At 40.4% G+C, this 21,732-nt stretch overlaps 1 pseudogene; it reads right to left on the reverse strand.

The window, feature by feature from the left end:
• LOC127754648 (uncharacterized) overlaps positions 1 to 21,732 on the reverse strand; it is a 41,371-nt pseudogene that overhangs the window by 13,463 nt on the left and 6,176 nt on the right.

A 21,732-nucleotide genomic window follows, 5' to 3' on the forward strand; every position in this document is an offset into this window, starting at 1 on the left:
CAACCGAGCCCGGCGCCGCCGCCGCGAACTCCTCCTTCACCGAGCCCGCCGCCGCCGCCACCGAGCCTGCCGCCTCCACCGAGCCCGCCGCCGCCGCCGCGAACTCCTCCTTCACCGAGCCCGCCGCCGCTGCCACCGAGCCTGCCGCCTCCACCGAGCCCGGCGCCGCCGCCGCGAACTACTCCTTCGCTGAGCCCGCCGCCGCCGCCACCGAGCCAGCCGCCCTCCACCGAGCCCGGCGCCGCCACCACCGAGCCCCCCCCGGCCGACCTCAGGTGAGTCCTCCATCGCGCCGCCCTCTGCTACCTGCATGTGGTGAATGATGAAATGTGGATGTTGGGATGAATTTAGTTATAGATGATTTTAGTTGATTGATGACATGATGATGAATAGATGAAATGTGGTGCATTAATGAATTTAGTGATAGATGATTTTAGTGAATGATGATTTTAGGGATTGATATCATGTGCTGAACGAATGATTTATATGCTTGATGACATGTTCATGAATAGATGGAATGTTGTGCATTAATGAATTTAGTGATAGATGCATGATATGTGGATGAATAGATGGTATGAGGTGAATTTATGATTTTAGGATTTGATGATATATTTAATTTATTTATATGTGATTCAATTCATTCTATTACAGTGAGACATGCAATTTAGTTTATTTATATGCTTCATTTATTTATAAGTGACATTCAATTCATTGTAATAGATTGTAGCACTGAATTGTGCATTTTCGTTATTTTGAAAAAAAGAAGACGATGTCTCAGCAAGGCGAACCAATGTCGACGACAACTAGTGGGTCCTCAAGGGCACGTACTCCTAGGACAGGGAACAAAATCCCTAAGGAACGGTTCCGCACAACAGCAGTGGACGCCGTAGGGTTGCCGACATCTCCAAGGAAAATATTGAGCCGATTTAGGTCTATCTGCGGGGTCATAGGAAGGCAGAAATTCAGTATTCTGCAAGACGACATCAAGCTCGTGCCGGCCGCAGAGAAGGACATTGCTTGGCCAACGTTCAAGGAGAGCTTTGATTATCCTGCGGAGCATGAGGACCGTCTTAGGCGGGCTGCTTTCAAGGTTATGGGCACTGCTTGGAAGAACTTCAAGACTAAGCTAGTCGGCGAGTTCGTCTACAACCCGGCAAATCCAGATCCAAGAGAGAAATTTCCTTGGATCATGGAACAGGTCTGGGAGGAATTCCATGTGAAGAAGTCGACCCCCGAGTCCAGAGCTAGAAGCGAGGCATATCGCTTGCTCCAGACCAGGAACCAGCATCCGCACCGGCTTGGTACCGCCGAATATGCCGGTAAGGAAGAGGAATGGCAGCGTGAGGATGAAGAAGCGGAGGAATCGTGCACACCGCTCGTGTTTGGCGATATCCCACACCCTCGGGCTAGGAACTGCGCCAGGGCTAGGTACCAGAAGAATGATGATGCCACAGTCTTCATGCCAAATGCAGAATATCAACGAGTATACGAAGCTATAGTAAGTGTCTAGTCAAACTAGATGTTCGCATTGTTTCCCATCGTGCAGTTTATTTGACCCCACTAAATTGTAATGCAGAAGGAGTTGGTTGCCGAGCAACAAGCCTCGCAAGAGGCCTGCTCTCAAAGACGCGAGGACGACCTCCTCACGAAAGCGTTGGGTAACAAGGAACACCGTGGACGGACACGGGGCGTTGGGTCTTCTGTTCCCTGGAAGTATGGATTTCCAGACTACGCGTGGCAGTACAAGAAGCGGACTTCCAACAAGGCGGAGAAAGATGCACGCCTTGAAGCCAAGATCCAGGCATCGATACGAGCTGAGCTGACATCTGAATTCGACGAAAAGCTCGAGTCGATGTAGGCCAAGATTAGGCAAGAGATCCGAGAAGAGCAACAGATCCCCCAGGCCGCCGCTGCTGCTGCACACAAAGAGTTAGGAAGTCCCATCGAAAAACACAGCAGTTGCGCATCAACTGAGTTGGCAGAAAATCCAACATCGGTCGACAGCGCCGTCGACCACATAACGGTAACCGTGAACTTACTCAATACATGAAAGACGTAACGAATCCATATGATATATAATATTCTAAAAAAATTGATTAATCTATCGCAGGAACCAACGAGCTGCACCCTCACAGTTAGGGTGATGCCGACCTTCACTGTTCCAGCAGCTGAGGGACTTGCGTACAAGCCAACCCCAGAGACAAGAGTGCATGGAGCGCAACTCAGGGCCGACTATGCAAAAGTTCAAGTCGACTCGGTGAAGCCCGAATACGAGCTGTTCCCTCTGAAGTATCCACCGAACGACGAGGTCCTCTCACTAGGAAATGCCCGTGGTACCTTCATCCAATGGCCCAAGGACCTCATTGAGATCAGGGTTACAGCGAGGCCAACCACTGCACCAGGCGGTCGTCCACCAAAGAGACCCGCCTCTGCTCCTTCAGCCCCTCCTGCTCAAGATCGTCATGCACAATCTTACGATGTGCAGTTGCAGTACGACACGGATTTTGGGGAGGACCGAACGGAGGCCGACAGCAAGGCGATTCATGAACCCCCACCGATGAAGAAGAGCAGGAAGGCACACTCTTCCCCTCAGAGAATTACTCTCGATAAACCCGAAGCAAAGGGGAGAGGAAGGGGAGGAAAGGTGCAGGCCTCGCTTCTAGCTCCAAGAAAGCTAGATCTCGGCAAGGGCCAGGAAGAGACTAAGGGCAAAGAGGTCAAGAAGAAATACGTCGCTCCACAGGAGTTCTAACTAGGCATGCCATTGGTTGGAGATGACGTGCTTGCCGCAATGGGCACCGCTTGCAAGGACCTTCACTTATACTACATGGAGAAATCTAACGCCAGGAAGCCAAGTAAAGCTACCGATATCCTTGGAGAGCACGATGGAAAGCCATTCCTTGGTCCAACAAATTATATCGTGGTCAACTTCAAGGATCTTTTCGACCTCTACAGGCTCCGAGCGGTGGACACAAGCCTCCTTAAGTGCTACTCCTTGTAAGTATTGTCGCCCAACTCATTCTGGTAATAACAATCGGTTTAACTTGCTTACAAGATCGTTGATCCTGTGTGTAGGTTAAGTTGGCAATGGTGTCTGAAGCATGCACCGGAAGTTGCCTTCCTTGATCCACAAGTAGTCACTGTCACAAATCTCCAGAATGACCGTCAAGGAATGGTCAACTACATCTACGACATCTTGTGGTCCCGCCGAGACAAGGAGTACATTATGTGTGCCTATAATCAATAGTAAGTGTGTTAACTAAATATACACAACAGCATGACACATTCCTTGAGTACTTAATTAACTTTCACTATATTAATGCCGCAGTGCCCATTGGATCCTTCTGGTCATAACACCTAAATGGAGTACATGTCACTACCTGAACTCTAGAATTGATAAGAATGCATATGATTGGACCCCAATTCAACTAGCGATAGATGAAGCGTGGGCCCAATACGTGCAAAGAGGAGGCCTTAGGAAGACAGGACATGACACCCTCATCCACAAAAAAGACTTCCCGGTGAAGCAACAAATAGGTGACCAGTGTGGATTCCATGTGTGCCACAACATGCGCCTTCTGTATAGAGAAAAGGTGAAGACTTTGGCTGAGTTTGAGGTCGGTGGTCTCAATTGTGATAGACTAACTACATTTTAGTACTTATATATGATCGATCAACCAATCTAGAATTATGACAATGTAGGGCACAATAACCAAGTCTCTGCCTACCAGCTTTGAGGAGGTTCGCGAGGAGATAGCCCGCTTCATCCTCCGCGAAATAATTAACCCCAAAGGAATGTTTAGGCTTAAACTAAAATGATGAACAATGTTGAACTTTTATGTTTAGGCAATGATGAACACTTATTATGCAACTGTGATGATGTAACTGTGATGTTTATATTTATGTATATATTTCATATGTTTATGTTAAGACTTGCTAAATAAATATTTGATCCAATTAACTCGGTTTTGCAGGTGAAATATGATAAATATTTGAATGGATGTGAAATATGAGATGGCTGTGAATGTGTGGTTGTGTGAAATATATTGATGTCTGTGTATGTGAATGCATATGTATGAATGGGTGATGCTGGGGAGCTGGGGATATTGGATATCTGTGTTTGTTTATGTCATTTTTGTAGCGGGCATGGCTAGCAAAGGCCTGAGGCTAGCCAAAAAACAAAATTTATTTTTTTTTGTGGATTATAGTCATCTGTGACAAGCCATAACTAAATGCCCGATTGAGATGAGGTCATCTGTGACGGGCTCTAGCTTAGGCCCGATTGAGGTCACTAGTCATCTGTGACGGGCTCTAGTTTAGGCCCGATTGAGGTCAGTAGTCATCTGTGACGGGCTCTATTTTAGACCCGATTGAGGTCATCAGTCATCTGTGACGGGCTATAGTTTAGGCCCGATTGAGATGAGTATCATCTGTGACGGGCTCTACTTTAGGCCCGATAAAGGTTAGTAGTCACCTGTGACGGGCACTAGTTGTGGCCCGATAGAGATAGGTCATCTGTGACGGGCTATAGTTTGACTGGTCGTCTGGGTCAAAGCTATCGATGACGGGCTTTACTTAGGGCCCGATTGAGATATATTCATTCGTGACGGCCGTTTGCCCGATTGAGATAACTCTTCACATAAGTGACTTCTAGCCTGTGACGGACGCTGTGCCCGATTGAGATGGGGCTTACCGCCCGATTGAGATGAGGGTATCCGTTCTAGTGTCCACACGGTCCTGGGCTAGATGTACTAGGGTTGTCACGGTGCCGGTGTGCCCTTCCCTTGGCGCGCAGTGCAGAGGCGTGTCCAGTGCCGAGTTTCGACGAGAGAGGAAGTTGTTGTCCTTGATGAACCTGTGGTAGAGCTCCTTGATCAGCTCGACGTGCCCTTTCTCCGCTGCGACATGAAGAACGGTGTTCCTCTCCGCCGTCACCTCGAGTAGGTTGCACTGTTCATGCTGAATAATGCCTGAAAAAGGTGTTTGGAGCATTAAATGTTGTTTTCATGGTAACTAGCTGGGTTGCCCATGTAATTACGTGGCTAGCAACCATGTCAAATTATCTATTTTCTAATATATGATATTACTTAAAATTTGTTAAATAGCCATCACGTTGTCTTAGAACCTTAAAAGATCGAACCTTATTATCCCTTAATTTTTAATTTTATTGTTTTTAAAGTCACATCAGTCTCTACCTCTTACTCTAATTTTATCACCCTTCTATCTTGTTTTCCCGATTTACCATGGCTTCTATTTATCATTCTTGAAATCTTTAAAAATTGGGCCTTCTAGTTTTCAGAGTCCATTGTCTCGTCAGGTTCTGTTATTATAATGTTTAGAAGTGTCGTCAAACATCGCCATTGTACTCCTCTATGACCCATCAGTTGTCTCCCCTACTTATTGTTATTGGGATTTTAATTTTTGAACATAATTATCATTGAGGTTTATTTTTTTACTTTCTAGAAATCCCGCCAACCGCCACCGGCTCCGACACTATACTCCTGTATGGCCCGCCCATTGTTGCCTTCCCTATTTATTATCATTGAGATTAAAAAATCGAATATGATTGTCATTGCGGTTTAGTTTTTACTTTATATAAGTCCCACCAACTATCGTGACCTTGCTACCTAACGGTCTGTGTGTCGTCCTCCTATTAATCGTTATTGGGATTCTATTCGTGGTTTTGCTTATAGTTTTTAGATGTCCATTAACCACCACCATCTTACTCTTTTAGGAGTCTATTGCTTCTCTCCTTTTTATCGTTATTTGTCATCGTTGACATCTAGATAAACTGCTTTTTTTTTCAAAATTTCATATTTTTCATTCCAATATTTTTTTTACTTATAAAGTGTATTCCTACATGAAGTCCTATAATTATTTTTCTATTTTCTATTTTTTTATTTTTTATTTTGAATTTTAATTAATCTCATATTTAGTTTTATATGAACTTTTCTTACAATATTACTTATTTTAATTCCAAATTTCAGTTATTTCTAAATTGTATTCCTAGGTATGCATTTATTTATATATTTGTTTGAATGTTTCAACGTTGTAGCTAACTTTAGGGCGAATGTACCTAAAAGAATAGAATAGATGAAGATTAGACGTGCACGTATTTGTATTTGAAAATGGGGACAATTTTGATTTACGATACTAACATTACATCAATTTGTATGGCCTCCTTCGTCGGCGCTTTGCACCTCAAGCAAATATCATGTTTGTCCCAAATAACTTCGGATATACTCCCTCTGTTTAAAATAATACTCACCATTGAATACTATTTACCTTTTTTACTTTTTCACTTTGACCGCTCGTTCCTTTTGCAAAAACTTTGAATATACTCAAAAGTATGAGACGTACATTAGCAAAATATATATGTGTTATACAATAAATACAACCATGCAACTTTTATAAATATGAGTTATATTTGGTACGAATTGAACTAATACTAATCTTTATATTGCAAATTGTTCCCGCAGGACATTGATTTTGTATCTTTGATAATAAAAATATCATTATAGCCTTATTGTAGGACAAGTCAAAAGTTTATGGATTTTTATCAAACCAAAACTTACCGGGGCCACAAGGTCTTTTGGTGCTCTTGTATGTACCACTAGCCTAGTTCCCGTACGTTGCAATAAAAAAAATTGAGTTTCTTGCTTATCTATTACTACTAATTTAGTTTAAGTAATACTAATATTTTCTTATCAAACAAATTGGTGATTTTAAAATTTGAAGGAGCCAATAGTAAAATATGGGATGACTTGTTGAAAAGTGGTGTAATAGTATAAATTGTGGAGCCCAGCTGCTAGTGATAAAGGGTGGTGAGGAAATGGACATCACTGCTACTAACAACTTTTTAAGTAATATAGATGAACAGGATGTGGAAAAAATACGAAGTTGACGTGTACGTCTTCTTGTAGGGTCATGTGTACGTCAAGAAAGAAACATGTCTATATACAAGCCAAGAAAGGACCAATACAATTCAAAGTCACATTGAATCCTCAACGCATATCACATTCCTATTGTGACGTTTGAAATTAATGATTGAATATACTATGGACAATTACTTTTAAGGATGAATTACATGTTACAAAATATAGTTTAGAACAAGTTATATATAAGCAATGCTGATTAATGCCAATAAGTCGTAGTGACATTAAATCATATTTTTAGAAGCGTAACATGAATTAATTAATAATGCGAAAACAATATTCACCAGCCATTAGCGGAAAAAAAAAACGCATGGTAGCTGTACATATCGACACAGTGAATGATTTGGATATATCCAAGTATCCAACATAGCTGGAATGTGTGACCACGAGTCACCGTGATCTCATGGCCAACCACGAACGAAGTAATACTTGCCTTGGTTTGTTATACATGACTAATTATATGTTCCAGTTACAATTTTTCATGTGTTGTATTATTGTATAAGATTAGGTTAGCTATTACCCGGCCAATAACTTAAAAAAAGTTAGACAGCTAATAAATAATACAATTGTATATATATTTGTATCTTTGAAAAAAGTTAGACATCCGGTTGTGTTCATTTGAAGCACATTGGAAAGAAAACCTCCTCGATTACCACATACCTTCCCGAACTGATTTTAAAAAGATTTCATAGGAATGTTTTAAAAATTATATTATTTTATTTTTTAAATTTAAAATAATTAATACTTAATTAAGCATACGCTAGTGACTCACCTCGTCGTGAGGATGTTCTACAATCACCTCCTCTCAAACACAACAGACCTGTTATATAACTCAAACCATGTAAAGAGTTTCACATTTACTGGAGAGAATTAATTAAGATGGCATGTGCTGCAGTAAAATATATATTCTCTTCACAAATGAACTGACTGCAGCAATACTCTGTCTGTGGTTTACTGTTAATTAGCGACTTGACGATGCCCTGCTGCTGATCCAGCGCCGTGCCGTTGTTGCAGAAGCAACGCCACGACCTCCTCCGAGCGGCCGCTGCGTGCAGCGCGATTGAGAGACGGGCACATCTCCATGCGAGGCGTCGACTCACCATTCGCCGCCGCCGCCGCCGCAGGTTGCTGATGTGCAGACAGCGAGCTAGCCTGAATAACGCTGCTGCGCGAGCTGGACTACATGCACTTGTACAGATCCTCCTATCTGTGACAGGCTCTAATATATCTAGAAATAGCGGACCGTCATAAAAAAGTCATCTCAATCGGGCCAAAAAATGCTCGATTGAGATATAGTCGCACAGATATATTAGATGGACATAAAACTTAAGCCCGTCACAGATGACACCTATCAGTGACGGACCGTAATTTAGACTCGATTGAGATAACATTCCATATCTCGAACGGACCTTAAGTTGTGGCCCGTCACAGATGACCATCATCCGTGACGTGCACCAACTTGAGACCCGTTTGAGATAGCAACTAGGCCCGTCACAGATGACTCATCAGTGAAGGGCTATATACTTAATCTCTATCGGGCATTAACTAAAGCTCGTCACCGATGACTATTTTTTCATTTTTCATATGAAATGTTTATATTTGTAAGTTGAACTATAGCAAAATAATTAAATGTAGTATAATAATTTATTTTATGAGTCAAAATAATTTTACGGGTAGTAAATGATTTAAAATGGAAAAAATGTCAACAACAAAGTTGTATAATTTATCAAGATTTACAACTTTTAGTTTGGTCATTTTTCTATATAACATTTTTTTTGAACAGTTTGAATTTGAATTTGAAAATATAACAAATTCAAACAACATTTTCAAATACTAAACGATTTCAATTGAAAAAGTCATCAACAACAAAGTTGAATAACTCATTAAGATCTAAAACTTTTATTTTTGATATTTCTTCATCTGACGAAATGTTAGTAATATTATTCACAAATTTTACATATATGTGTTATAGTTTTATAAAACCAGATAAGAGATATGTCAATTTTGTGAACAATGTTACTATCACTTTGTCGTATGAAGAAATGACCAAAATAAAAGTTTTAGATCTTGATGAGTTATTCAACTTTGTTATTGATGACTTTTTCAGTTGATATCATTTAGTATTTGAAAATGTTGTTCGAAGTTGTCATATTTTCAAATTCAAATTCAAATGGTTCAAAAAATATTATATAGAAAAATGACCAAAATAAAAGTTATAGATCTTGATGAGTTATACAACTTTGTTGTTGATGACTTTTTTAGTTGAAGTCGTTCACTGATCTAAAATTCTATTTGAACTTTTCAAACTTTGAATTTCAAATTTCAAATTGTTTAAATAGAGTCATATGGAGAAATGACCAAAATAAAAATTTTGCACCTCGATGAGTTCTACAACTTTGGTTTTGGTAACTTTTCCATTTGAAATTATTTAATAACCCCAATTTGACATCCTGACCTAGAGCTTAATAAGATTAATAAAATACTCACACCAACAAGTTACAACTATTTTTCCGGAAGCCAATCTCCAAAAAAAACCTTGATGTTAAGCGTGCTTGGCTTGAAGCAATTTTGGGATGGGTGACCGACCGGGAAGTTTGAACTTCAAGTGACGGGCTATAGTTTGACTGGCCGTCTAGGTCAAAGCTATCGGTGACGAGCTTTAATTAGGGGCCGATTGAGATAGATTCATCCGTGACGGCCGTTTGCCCGATTGAGATAACTCTTCACATCTGTAACTTCTAAACTGTGACGGACGTCGTGCCCGATTGAGATGGGGTCACCCGATTGAGATGATGGTATCCCTTCTAGTGATGGTGATCCATTGATGGAGAATCTCTGGCTAGCTATAGCTACTGCGTGAAGAACTAGAGATCAGGAATATATGCTACTAGTACTAACTAGCTGTGGACTGTGGCAGAGCTAGGAGGGAGATGATAGTCTAATCTGGAATGAATTTGAGGCGGTGAATTGCCCAGCCTCTGCAACCCTTCCTTGTTGCTGCTGCTGCTGCTGTCATCGGTGGCGGACGCAGGTTTTAAACAAATGGGGCCACAGAGCTAGCCCTAATTAGGTGATGGCACAACACACATAAATCATAGACATTGGTTCATGACATTGGCGCAACAACGCATGGCACGAACATTAGACTTGTTGCTGCCGCTGCTGTCATCAGTGGCGGACGCAGGTTTTAAACAGATGGGGCGGCAGAGCTAGCCCTAATTAGGTGATGGCACAACACACATAAATCATAGACATTGGTTCATGACATTGGTGCAACAACACATGGCACAAACATGAGAAAGTTAACAACGAATATTGGTAGTCGAACAAACATATATGACTTGTATGTAGAGAGAAAAAAAAAGAGAAATGCTATTAGACAATAAGGATAACCACTTTCAATACTTCGGGGTATAAAACAACATGAAAAATTATTTAGGGGTTTAAGTGATTCGCCAAAATATTTCAAGTGAGGAAAATGGATTTTTTTTATATATTTACCAATTTAACTATTTATCATAGAATGTATTATACACTAAAGAAATAGAAAGAAAATCGAATTTTATGTATGGCCAAAATCAGAAATGGTCAAAATGGTACTACTATACACAAATTTTCATAAATGTTTTTTCCTACTTAAAATACTTGATTTATCTGATTATTCAATAGTCGATTAATGACTAATATGTTAGAAATATGACTAAAATAAGATTTGGGGGTGTGGGGCAACACGGACCGTAGCTAGACCGGCGACCCACCCTACCCAATGGGTGTGTCCGCCAATAGCTGTCATGGCAAAGTCTCTACTCTATACTCTCAACAGCGTGAAACAAATTTACTGTGGTCAGTTTCAAACCAAACAAAGTGTAGCACGTATTCGCTCTGTAAAAAAAAGAAAATCTAATTTTAAAGATGTATCTGGACAAACACATTTGGAATTGGTCTTTTTTAAAAAAAAATATATAGAAGTCCGGATCTGAAGAACATCTTCTACTCAACTCACCCGTATTTAGAGATCGAATTCCCTTTTTTTTATGAAAGATCATTATATTGATAATGATCCGGCTTTGAAAGAAAGCCCAGAAGGTGTTCATACAAACACAAGCCACACCACCCAGCTGAGCTAGAACTCAGAACATGATAAGAACAGGTAGCACAAAGCTATGGATAGGCCATTAAGTAAACCCCAAAACAAAACTACTAAATTTCTTCGGGTAGCTCCAGCGGTATCCACAACCTCATCCTACTCCTTAGATCTTCACATCAGCTTTGTAACTTGCCCTTCATATCCTCTTTTTTAGTACAATCCATCTCTGCACAAACATGATAATATTATTCAGCACATGAAAAGGTGATCTCATTACCACACCCTCAAAAACAAAGTTATTCCTGGCTAGCCATAAAGCCCAGCAACAAGCAGTCAAAATAATCCTCCAGAACCGCCCCCCCCCCCCCCCCCCCCCCCCCCCCCCCCTCCTTATCTTTGCCTTCCTTACTAACAAAAAAGAATTCCTCAAACGACGCCGGCTGCCCCTCCCAGCCAGCAACCTCCCGAATCACACACGAAACAAATCTAGCTAAAGCACACCTAAAGAGAATATGTTCAGTATCCTCTATCAGCCCACACATCTTACATTCAATCTCCCCTTCCCACTTGCATTTTTTTAATTAGGCTGCACAAGGAATTTTCCCCTTTAAGCTCATAAACATGAAGTGTTTATGTTTAAGAGGGATTTTTGTTTTCCACATTCTCTGCAGCCTAACATCTATCACACCCCCAAAACTCAATTCCCTGTAAAGGGATTTAGAGGTATAACCCTTCTTATCATCCAGAGCCCATTTCACACATCCCAACCTTCCTCCAGTAAAACAGAAGACAACATCTCTCAATTCTAACCAGTTATCCCAACTCTTTCCCACTAAGTTTCTTCTGAAAGTCAATGCCCAGGTCCCCTCTTGCCAGATCTCTCTCACAGATTTGTTTTGTTGTTCACAAACTCTATACAAATCCTCAAAATATGTCTTTAGAGGAACCTGTGTCAGCCACACATCCTCCCAGAATCTTGTTCTCCTCCCATCTTTCACTTCCCTTACGGTGTATAGATCACAATAATTTTTAATCCCCTACAGACCCCTCCAAAATTGAGATGCATTCTTATCGGAACTCAAAGAAACTCTCTCCCTCCTTCATATACTTGTTATGCAACAACTCAGTACGCAGGTCATGAGGCTCTTTTTCATGTTTGAAGATCCATTTCGTTAGTAGACAGATATATAGGAAACATCTTTTACTCGATCGTATCGTACTAGTACATTTTGGTTCAGAAAAATTTTCAAGAGAGCCTTGCTTGCTTAGCCTGCAATCCTAAAAACATCTACTTCCTCTGTTTTTTAACATTTGACGCCGTTGACTTTTTTAAATATGTTTGACCGTTCGTCTTATTAAAAAAATTAAATAATTATTAATTCTTTTCCTATCATTTGATTCATTGTTAAATATACTTATATATATACATATGGTTTTACATATTTCACAAAAGTTTTTGAATAATACAAACGGTCAAACATGTATTAAAAAGTCAACGGTGTCAAATATTTTGAAAGGGATGGAGTATATATATCTGACTACCTGAGAGGCTGGGTGCGTCTTTTTATTTAACACTCTCTCTGTTTTTTTATTTGACGTTGTAGTTCAAACTGGAAGTGTTTACGTTCGTGGTTCAGATCCTAGTATAAAAAAATGGAACAGCCTGACGGTTGAACCCAAAAAAACCAGAATCAGGCCTCTCACTGGTTCGGTTTAGTAGAAAGACCGCTTATACATTTGACCCGGTAGGAATGAACTGGGCTAATAAGAGCCGGCGATTCACTGTAAGTTCGGCTAACACTTGGGCTGGCCTTATAAGGCCCATCGTCCTACTCCACGGCCCATTTACATTTTATGCAAAATATAACTTCAGATCCTAGTATAAAAAACCGGACCACCCTAGCGGTTGAACCGGAAAAAACCGGAATTAGGCCTCTCACTGGTTCGGTTTAGTAGAAAGACCGCGCTTATGCATTTGACACGGTAGGAACGAACCAGGCTAGTAAGAACCGGTGGTTCACTGTAAGTTCGGTACTTCAGTTAACACTTGGGCTGGCCTTGTAAGGGCCATCATTCTATTTCACGGCCCATTTACATTTTGTGCAAAATATAAGAAAAAAACATGTGTGGGAAGTGTTTCGAACCCATGACCTGAGGTGAGACCTTGTCATCCCTACCATTTTGCTAGCTAGCTCATCTTATTTAATATAAAATATATATACTATATAACTTCGGTTCAGCACTGAACCGGTTGGCCTTGCGGTCCGACCGGTGAACCAGTGAACTGGCGAGGTCACTGGGTCGACCATTGGTCCAGGTTTTCTTGAATCTGAAATTCTGAATGACTGCTTGTTTTCAGGAAAAAAAAAATCTTGGGAGTGTGATCGTTTGGCTGATTACAGGAAATGTGCAAAAGGTCCTTGTTAATAGAGATGCAAGTTGGGTAGTCCCGCTCTACCTGCATAAAAACCCGTTATGATGAGCACCCAACAGCGAGTACCCTAATTTATCTTTCTCTTTGTACCAAATAAAACAGCTATAATTAATTCAGAAAACATGATGACGATATACCAAAGCACTCAGAATTCAATCCACCCATGCTTTCACACACGAACAGAAGAGGAGGCACACATATGTACCACGCAACAAAACCTGGCATGACTTCTGACCTTGTTTCTTCTCCAACCAATCAGGCGGCAAAATATTCAGATAGAAGCTGATGGGATCGCCACCAGGTAGTTCGGAGGGACCAAACCCTAAACATGAACTTCAGAAAAACCAATCTGCCTCTTGTTGCTAATACCTAAAATATAGTATACGTGCATGCAAGCACGTACTGGACCCAAACACAGGCTCACAGGCCCAGACCAACACCAACTCCATCTCAATAGACAAATTAACATAGTGACTAAATAGGCCTTTACAAACCAGACCCAATATATATTAAAATAATGTGGCCATGATGCCTAATGACCTTAGCTAATTATTTAGGTCTAATTAACCCTCACCATGATGATTGATATCATCGATTTTAATTCCATCTGTTGGCATTGGTACATTGCATGGAGCTTGAAAACTTCAATGGCCTTCTTCAGACATTATAAAAATATACAAATCAATGACTGATATTACTTGAGTAGTATGGGACATATCACGTTAATTTAATTGCTAGTTCATTTTTCACATGGTAGTATAAAATTTAAAAGAAAAAATAAACTAGAAGTGAGATAAGCGGGCTAAAAAAACCCGCTTGCCCACTCCACTTGCATCGCTAGCTGTTAACACTCATGACCCAGCTCGGCTAGCTCACTATCTTATGGAGTTAGCCGGAAGACACCTACTCTATCTGTCAAAAAAAACTTAATTTATAAGAGGACGTGACTCCTCCAACTCTCAAGTGGCTCTGAAGGAGCAGGCATTGGACTGCAGAGCCACGCCGACGGACGGATAGCTAGCGGACGGTGGCGGCTTGTCCATGGCGAGCCGCGCGCGATCGAGCTCATCGTGATTCGACCGCGTGAAGTCCGGCGCGCCGTCCCTGCAGTCAGCGACGACGTGGCGATCTCGGACGAACGGCTATATAGCTTGGTTCAAGGCTCAGAAGGCTGGCTGGCTTGGATCAGGTCGACCAGCTTGTCTTGGCATCTGTTTTTTTGAGGGGAATTGGCAGTATCTGTTTGTGCTTAATACTATAACAATCAGCTATGGCTTGTCTCGGTTCAAAAAAAAGAGAGAGAGAGAGAATGAATTTCGAATTATGCTGAAAATTTTCAATTATTACCTTTATAGTACAATTTATACATACCCCTTTTACAATATTTCAAATCCAAATAAAAACTATACATCAAGTAAAATATGCACAAGATTTTTTTGGAATAATAAATATGCACAAGATGGTTGGTGGAGGCCCCTCCTCTCTCATTCCTCCAGAGCATGCATATAGGATGGTTTTAGCTGTAAAAAAAATAATCTCTTTGATACCCATAATAAACTTTCCCTACACAATCCTTCCTATATCAATGAGTTTTATTCTGAATATATCACTGATATCTCACTGAATGTGAGCTTTAGTTTTCATGCATGTCTCATTTTCACATAAGTGCGGAGGCAGTGAGATGTTATGGCTTACCTGATAATCTTCTAATCTCGAAAATAGGAATCACTGCCAAAGCAGCAAATGCGATAGTATTTACAAAAGAGAAAAAAAGAAAGTTTGGTGCTGAAGCGCTGGCCAGCGAATATTGCCTCTTGACGGTATCGGCACGGTGACTACACCGCACAAACCTCCAGAATGTGTGAAATCTTGTCACAGGGTCCACCCACTTCTGGATCCTTATTGTCAAAGCACAGAGGCACATGTATATAGCCAAGAACATGATGTAGACTACCCATGAGGTTATCATGGCACGAGAAGCCGAGTAGAAGGCCAAGATCAGGCTGACGAGCGAAATCCACATGCAGTGCAATGCTGCCGTGAAGCTCTTCCATGAACCAGCGGAGCGTGACGCCTTTCCATAGACGAGCAAGATCACAGCAACCACCGATGCTGCTATGGCGATAGCGTCAAGGACCATGAAAAATTTGAATGTAATTCTACCCTTAAGGTTGGCTGTGCCATCATTTCCATATCCGCCTAGTATATTGAACCCAGCAGCAAAGGCAGCGGTAGCAATGAGCACGGCCACCACCGCGAGACTATCAGACGTCTTCTCTATACCCTGAGCTATGTCACGGCCACTCCATGGTTTCAGATGATCTTGCCTTTGTGGTAACCCTTGTGCCCTGAAAGCGACTAATGCTACCACCAAGCTTATCTGCATTGCATGTAGACCATGAATAGACGTATAAGTGTACTCTTTCATATAATAGATCAATCTATCCTCTTCAGATGGAGAGATGTATCTTTTTATTATTATTATTTTTTAGAGTAGGGTATTTTTTTTACCCGGCCTCTACATCCAACCGAATATATGCAGCATTTTTAAATTAGGAACTGGGTGCTACTCAGGTCACTACAACCACTAGGCTACATGCCCTTCTGTGCTTAGTTGTTCCTCACCATTGTGAACAAACCAGTTGATTTCGAAGCGAGATCAAGCGGCGTGTGCCCATCATCGTTCAAGACATCAGTTTGCACTTTCCCCTTCTGGAGCAGGGCCTCCACGACGTGCAGCGCGCCAGCAGCCACGGCGAGGTGCAGTGGCGTGTTCCCGTCCCCATCTTGCACATTAAGGAGGCCACGCAGCATGGGGTTCTTGATGGCGAGGGATACAACTGAGGATTGCTTCTCCTTCATCGCGGCGTGCAGGAAGGTCTCGCCGCGGATGTCACGAAGCTCGGCGACATCAGGATAGACCCCTATTAGTTCCTTGACAACATTGGTGTGTCCCAACCGGGCGCCGACATGGAGAGCAGAGAGACCATCCGAGTCCTTCATGTACACCGTTGTTGGTGGTGCGGCGAGCAGGATTGTGCTTACGACGGAGTGGTTGCCATCGGACGCCGCGAAGTGAAGCGGGGTGCTGCCATTGCAGTCGACTTGGCTGGCTAGTGCCGGCTTCCATTGCAATAGCAGGTGAACCATCTCTGCAAAAGTGCAAATCAATAAATTGTGTTCACGAACAATGCAGTCTTGGTTTGTTCTTGAAAGCATTCAAATCAGCATGTCGATATCTAGCTTACCTAAGCTCTTGAAGACGGCAGCGTGCAGGGCATTTTGCGAGCTTGGCCCAACAGATGAAACATCACCGCTGCTCGTAATAACCGCTCTGACGGTGGCCACCGACCTGCTCATCACCGCTAAATACAAACATGACACACCGGCTTTGTTCAACTCGCAGGCCGACGCGCCTGCTGCTACCAAGGCCTCAACGGTGGCGCCATGGCCGTGCCTCGCCGCAAGGTGTAGGGCCGTGTCCCCGGATGCGTTCTGGCATCCAAGGATATTCTCTCTGCAATCCTCGTGGGAAAGACGTAGCAGGACATTCACAGTGTCAACATTTCCTGCCCTTGCTGCGCAGTGCAGCGGCGTGTCTAGCGCCAAGTTACAATGAGACAGAAAGCTATTGTCCTTGATGAACCTGTGGTAGAGCTCCTGGATTAGCTTGCTGTGCCCTTGCTCCGCTGCAATGTGAAGAATGGTGTTCCTTTCCACGGTCATCTCGAGTAGGTCGCATTGTCTGTGCTGAATTATGCCTAAAATCGGAAGAATGAGAATTAGAGATGTACGCCATATACCATATAAAAAAGTAGCCAGGTTACAACTCGCGTGTATGTGCACTTCCACTTTTCATGTCATCTAAGTAGGTACTCTCTCCGTTTCATATTATAAGTCATTTGGTTTTTTTAAGTTAAACTTATTGAGGTTTGATCAAAGTTATAGAAAAAATTAGCGACATCTACAACACCAAAGTAATTTCATTAAATCTAACATTGAATATATTTTGATAATATGTTTATTTTGTGTTGAAAATATTAGTATTTTTTATAAACTTGGATTACATCGATGTGTAGGTCACTCTAGATACATACAAAACTAAATTCTATCTATACATCTAACAATAAAAACAGAAATTTGTTAGAGTTTGTGTCGAATATGTGTACGTAGTCGGTTACAGTTTAGGACTTGGAGTTGTAATAGGTGTAGGACTAGAGTAAGAGTCGGACTCTATCCTAGGATCTCTCATAAATAGAGGGGCGTGCCTGTTGTAACCGCATGGCGACTTAGCATAGTGAGAGGGAGCGGCTGCCGGCGGCGACCGGCCGTGAGTCGTTGTAACTCTGATACGCTATATATGTTGGATCGGGGAGGAGTGCCCGTAATCAGTGCCCCGGAGATGTAGGCCTCGGCTGAACTCCGTTATCAAATATCGTGCCTCGGTGTCGTCATCGTGTTTGGATCTCCTATGGCGTTTTCTTCCGCGTTTGGTTTCCGATGTGATTTCGGGGCCGGTTTTATAACAAAAATTTTGTTTTTTGGTTATGTATCGGAGTGTGTTGATTGAATTTAGTTTTTGAATGTTCATGTAGACATGTAGTCTTATATAAAATTGTAGCTATACGTCTATACCCATTTTCAATAAAAATTTAATGATCATTGTATGATATGAAACATACACACGTTGTAAAATTCCAGTTCCTATCATTATAATATAGTGCGTCTTATATTTTGGGACAAAGTTGGGACAAAGGAGTATATATATCCTAGCATATGCATTTATTTTATAAAAGTTCCTCTTCCTACACTGATGTAGTTGACATTAAAGAGCAAATATAGGCTCACAATAAAAATAACTTCGGTCAAAGAATCTAGCCAATTGATTAGTGAGTTATACGGAGTACTACAACTAGAGACAATAGTTATCGTTTTTAACTCTACTACTATTAACTAAGGTAATCTACTACTATAAAAGATAATGGTGATGGTGGTGGTTCTATCATACCACCACTAACTACCCACTACCATGTAGGACCCATGTACAAGGGAGGGTCTTTTTTATATATAAAGTGGATGGCTTTCAAATAAAGGACTTAGCTTGTAACAAAGTCTACATTGATCTATGTCCATTCTTCTTCATTAGAATCACAATCTAGATTTAACTACCTGCTTGGCATAACTTAAAATTATTAAACTTTGATTCTTTAGAATATTTCACTTGTCCTTTTAGCAATTAAATAAAGAGAACTAGGCTATCAAAGTAACAAAAAAAATTCATAAGAAAAATTAATAGGACAAATTTGTAGATGAAAGTTAATAGTACTTTGATAGAACTAGGCTATCAAAATTAATTTGGAAACTAAACTAGATGAAAGTTAGACAAATTAATAGTCTCGTGATTAAGCAAAGAGGAATGATTTTAGAAAGATGAGGTTCTCTTTTAAAACTTCATTGCAATGCACTGGCATTTAGTTAGTAGTATAAATAGATTGATTATCCCATACCAATAGAGGCGTCATAAAAATTTGGAAACTAAACTAGATGAAAGTTAGACAAATTTGTAGTCACACAAGGACATCGGCTCACAAAATGAACTAGAAAGGTGGACCGGGACATCGGGATATTGAAATAGAATATTGAATCATCGAGCCTATATTCAATATTCTATTTCAATATCGGCCAATTGGTTCATTGGACGTTTAACTCATCATATTATCATCGATCGATTAGATTGATTGCTCAAGTTCTTCCATCCTATTTATATCATCATTTATCCAAGTGTTAGAATCTTTATCGGACATATAGCCAATAGTTCAAAACCCTATCAACATTGGCTAGTATCGGGACATCGGCTTGTTAGCCCATCAACTGACTAGCACATCCGCATCTCATTAAAATTCAGGACCTGCACTGGAGTTAAGCAAATCTCCTAGGCCTTCGTGTGTTTCGACATAGTTTGTGTCAACGCAGATTTGGCACCATTAGCCGGATGCAGATTTTTCGTCAATAGTTTATACATAAAATCTATCTATCTATCTATTATCTATCTATCTATCTATTATATACTAAAAGTCCATGAAACTTCCTACAAACGCTCCTAAGCCGTCACATGGGAGTCCTACAAACACTCCTAAAACGTCACGTGTCACTTTAATAAACAACTGGACCCACTATTTTTAGTTACCATTAGAATTATTTTTTCCACCTCCCTCTCCTATCCCCACGGGCCCACATTCAAGCATCCCTACACGTACGTACAAACATACAAACGCACGTAAGAATCTACCTACACACTATTTGCTAAAGGAAAACAATAAAAAACGATTTTGCTATATATTTATCGACAAATTTTCTCCCAAAAATTTGACAGATGTAATTATAGTACAATCGTAGTGTAATTACACTTTAACTTGCATATAATTACACTGTAACTATAGTGTAACTTGTATGTAACTTTCAAAAATATCTCTGTAATATGTTATTTCGGTAAAATGGAGGTTGTGGGAACAAATTCTTACACATATGTGTGTGTGTGTGTGTGTGTGATTTTTTTCTTCCTCACCAAAACAAATCTTGTAATATATTTAACGATTCAAAATTACGTGAAACTTATATACAAGTTACACTGTAGTTACATGCAAGTTATAGTGTAATTACATATAAGTTACAGTGCAATTACACTACGATTGTACTATAATTACATCTGTCAAATTTTTAGGAGAAAATTTGTCGACAAATGTATAGGTGGTCCCATAAAAAACTATTCATCGGAAAAAAAACATACATGTATACACATTTGCACCCACAATTGGAAAAGAAGTGATCAATCGTTACCCCTTTATTTTCTTCGGTTGTTCACTACTTAAAATTTTATAAAGTATATGATGTATCTTATCTATAAAAAATATAACATCCTATATTTTAATTACAGAAATTTGTCATGCGGAACTATAGACTTAATAATTACTTCCTTTGTGTTTATTAACGGACAACTAAATAAACTCCTAAGACACGAAGAAACACTCTAATAAATTAGAGAAAATCATATAAATTATGAAGACAAAAACAAAAAAAACATCGATTTTCACTTAAATATGATCGACCAATTATTTTTCACTATTACATTTATCTTAGCAATATTTATGTATGTACATAAGTATTGTTTCTAGATACCCTGATGAGCATAATTATAATCCATTAAACTTCCTATAAACGCTCCTAACCCACCATGTGGCACCCTATAAACACTTTCGAGTCATCACATGGCACTCTAATAAAATATAGAAATTCGCTCGTCGATTTTCATTTAAATCAATGAACTCATTATTTTAAATTGTTAGATCTATCTTAAGAAAAATCTTCCTCTGTCCATGCCTATGTGTGGCATTCTCATGAATGTACCTAACCTAATCTTCCTCTGTTCCTTTCTTTTTTATATTTCCATGATAACTAATATTATTGTTTTTTTCTTTATGAGCCTAAAAATATCCATAAATAGACATTAACCTACTAGATAGCAAGCTCTTCCTCCGTACTCTTTTTATAGAACACTAAACATCATACAAATATTTCTAAATAACTACATAGCACTCTTAAATTAGAGAAAATAAAAAAACAAAATATTCGACCATCAATTCCTACTTAAATCGGTTCACTAGTACAAAATCGATTTTTCATGGCGTCAAACTTTCTTTTTCTCTAACTGAAAGGACCTTGATATCGCCTAGAGGGGGGTGAATAGGCGTTCCTAAAAATTATCACAACTTCATAGAATATTAGAGTGATGAGAACTTTTGATTCAAATCGGAACTTCCGGTATGGGATTGGAAGTTCCGGTCTCAATCGAAAAGTTCGGCGGATAACGGAATAAACACTAGCTATGAACTTGTAGCTCAAACAAACAAAATGTATATGAATCAAAAGGTGACAAATAAGATATCTAAGCAAGATATAAGGTCACCAACTAAATCAATTAAGCATGCAAGTAGATCGGGTAAAAACAAGCTCAAGCACAATATAGAGATGTCAAGAACAAGCAAACCAAGAGAGGAGACACGTTGATTTGTTTCCCGAAGTTCGGATCCACGGATCCTACGTCTCCGTTGAGGGGCTACAAGGCCGGGTTTATTTCAACCCTTTCCTCACGAGGTTGCACAAATGCACTCCTCGGTTTCACTCTTGATTTCTTCCCTTGCGGAGGCGAAATCGAAGCCTTCACAAACTTTCCTTGGCACACTACAACCTTGGGTGCTCACCGGCGACGCCTAGCCATC

The sequence above is a fragment of the Oryza glaberrima genome, chromosome 11 (assembly GCF_000147395.1).
Source record: "Oryza glaberrima chromosome 11, OglaRS2, whole genome shotgun sequence".
NCBI classification, from domain to species: Eukaryota; Viridiplantae; Streptophyta; class Magnoliopsida; order Poales; family Poaceae; genus Oryza; species Oryza glaberrima.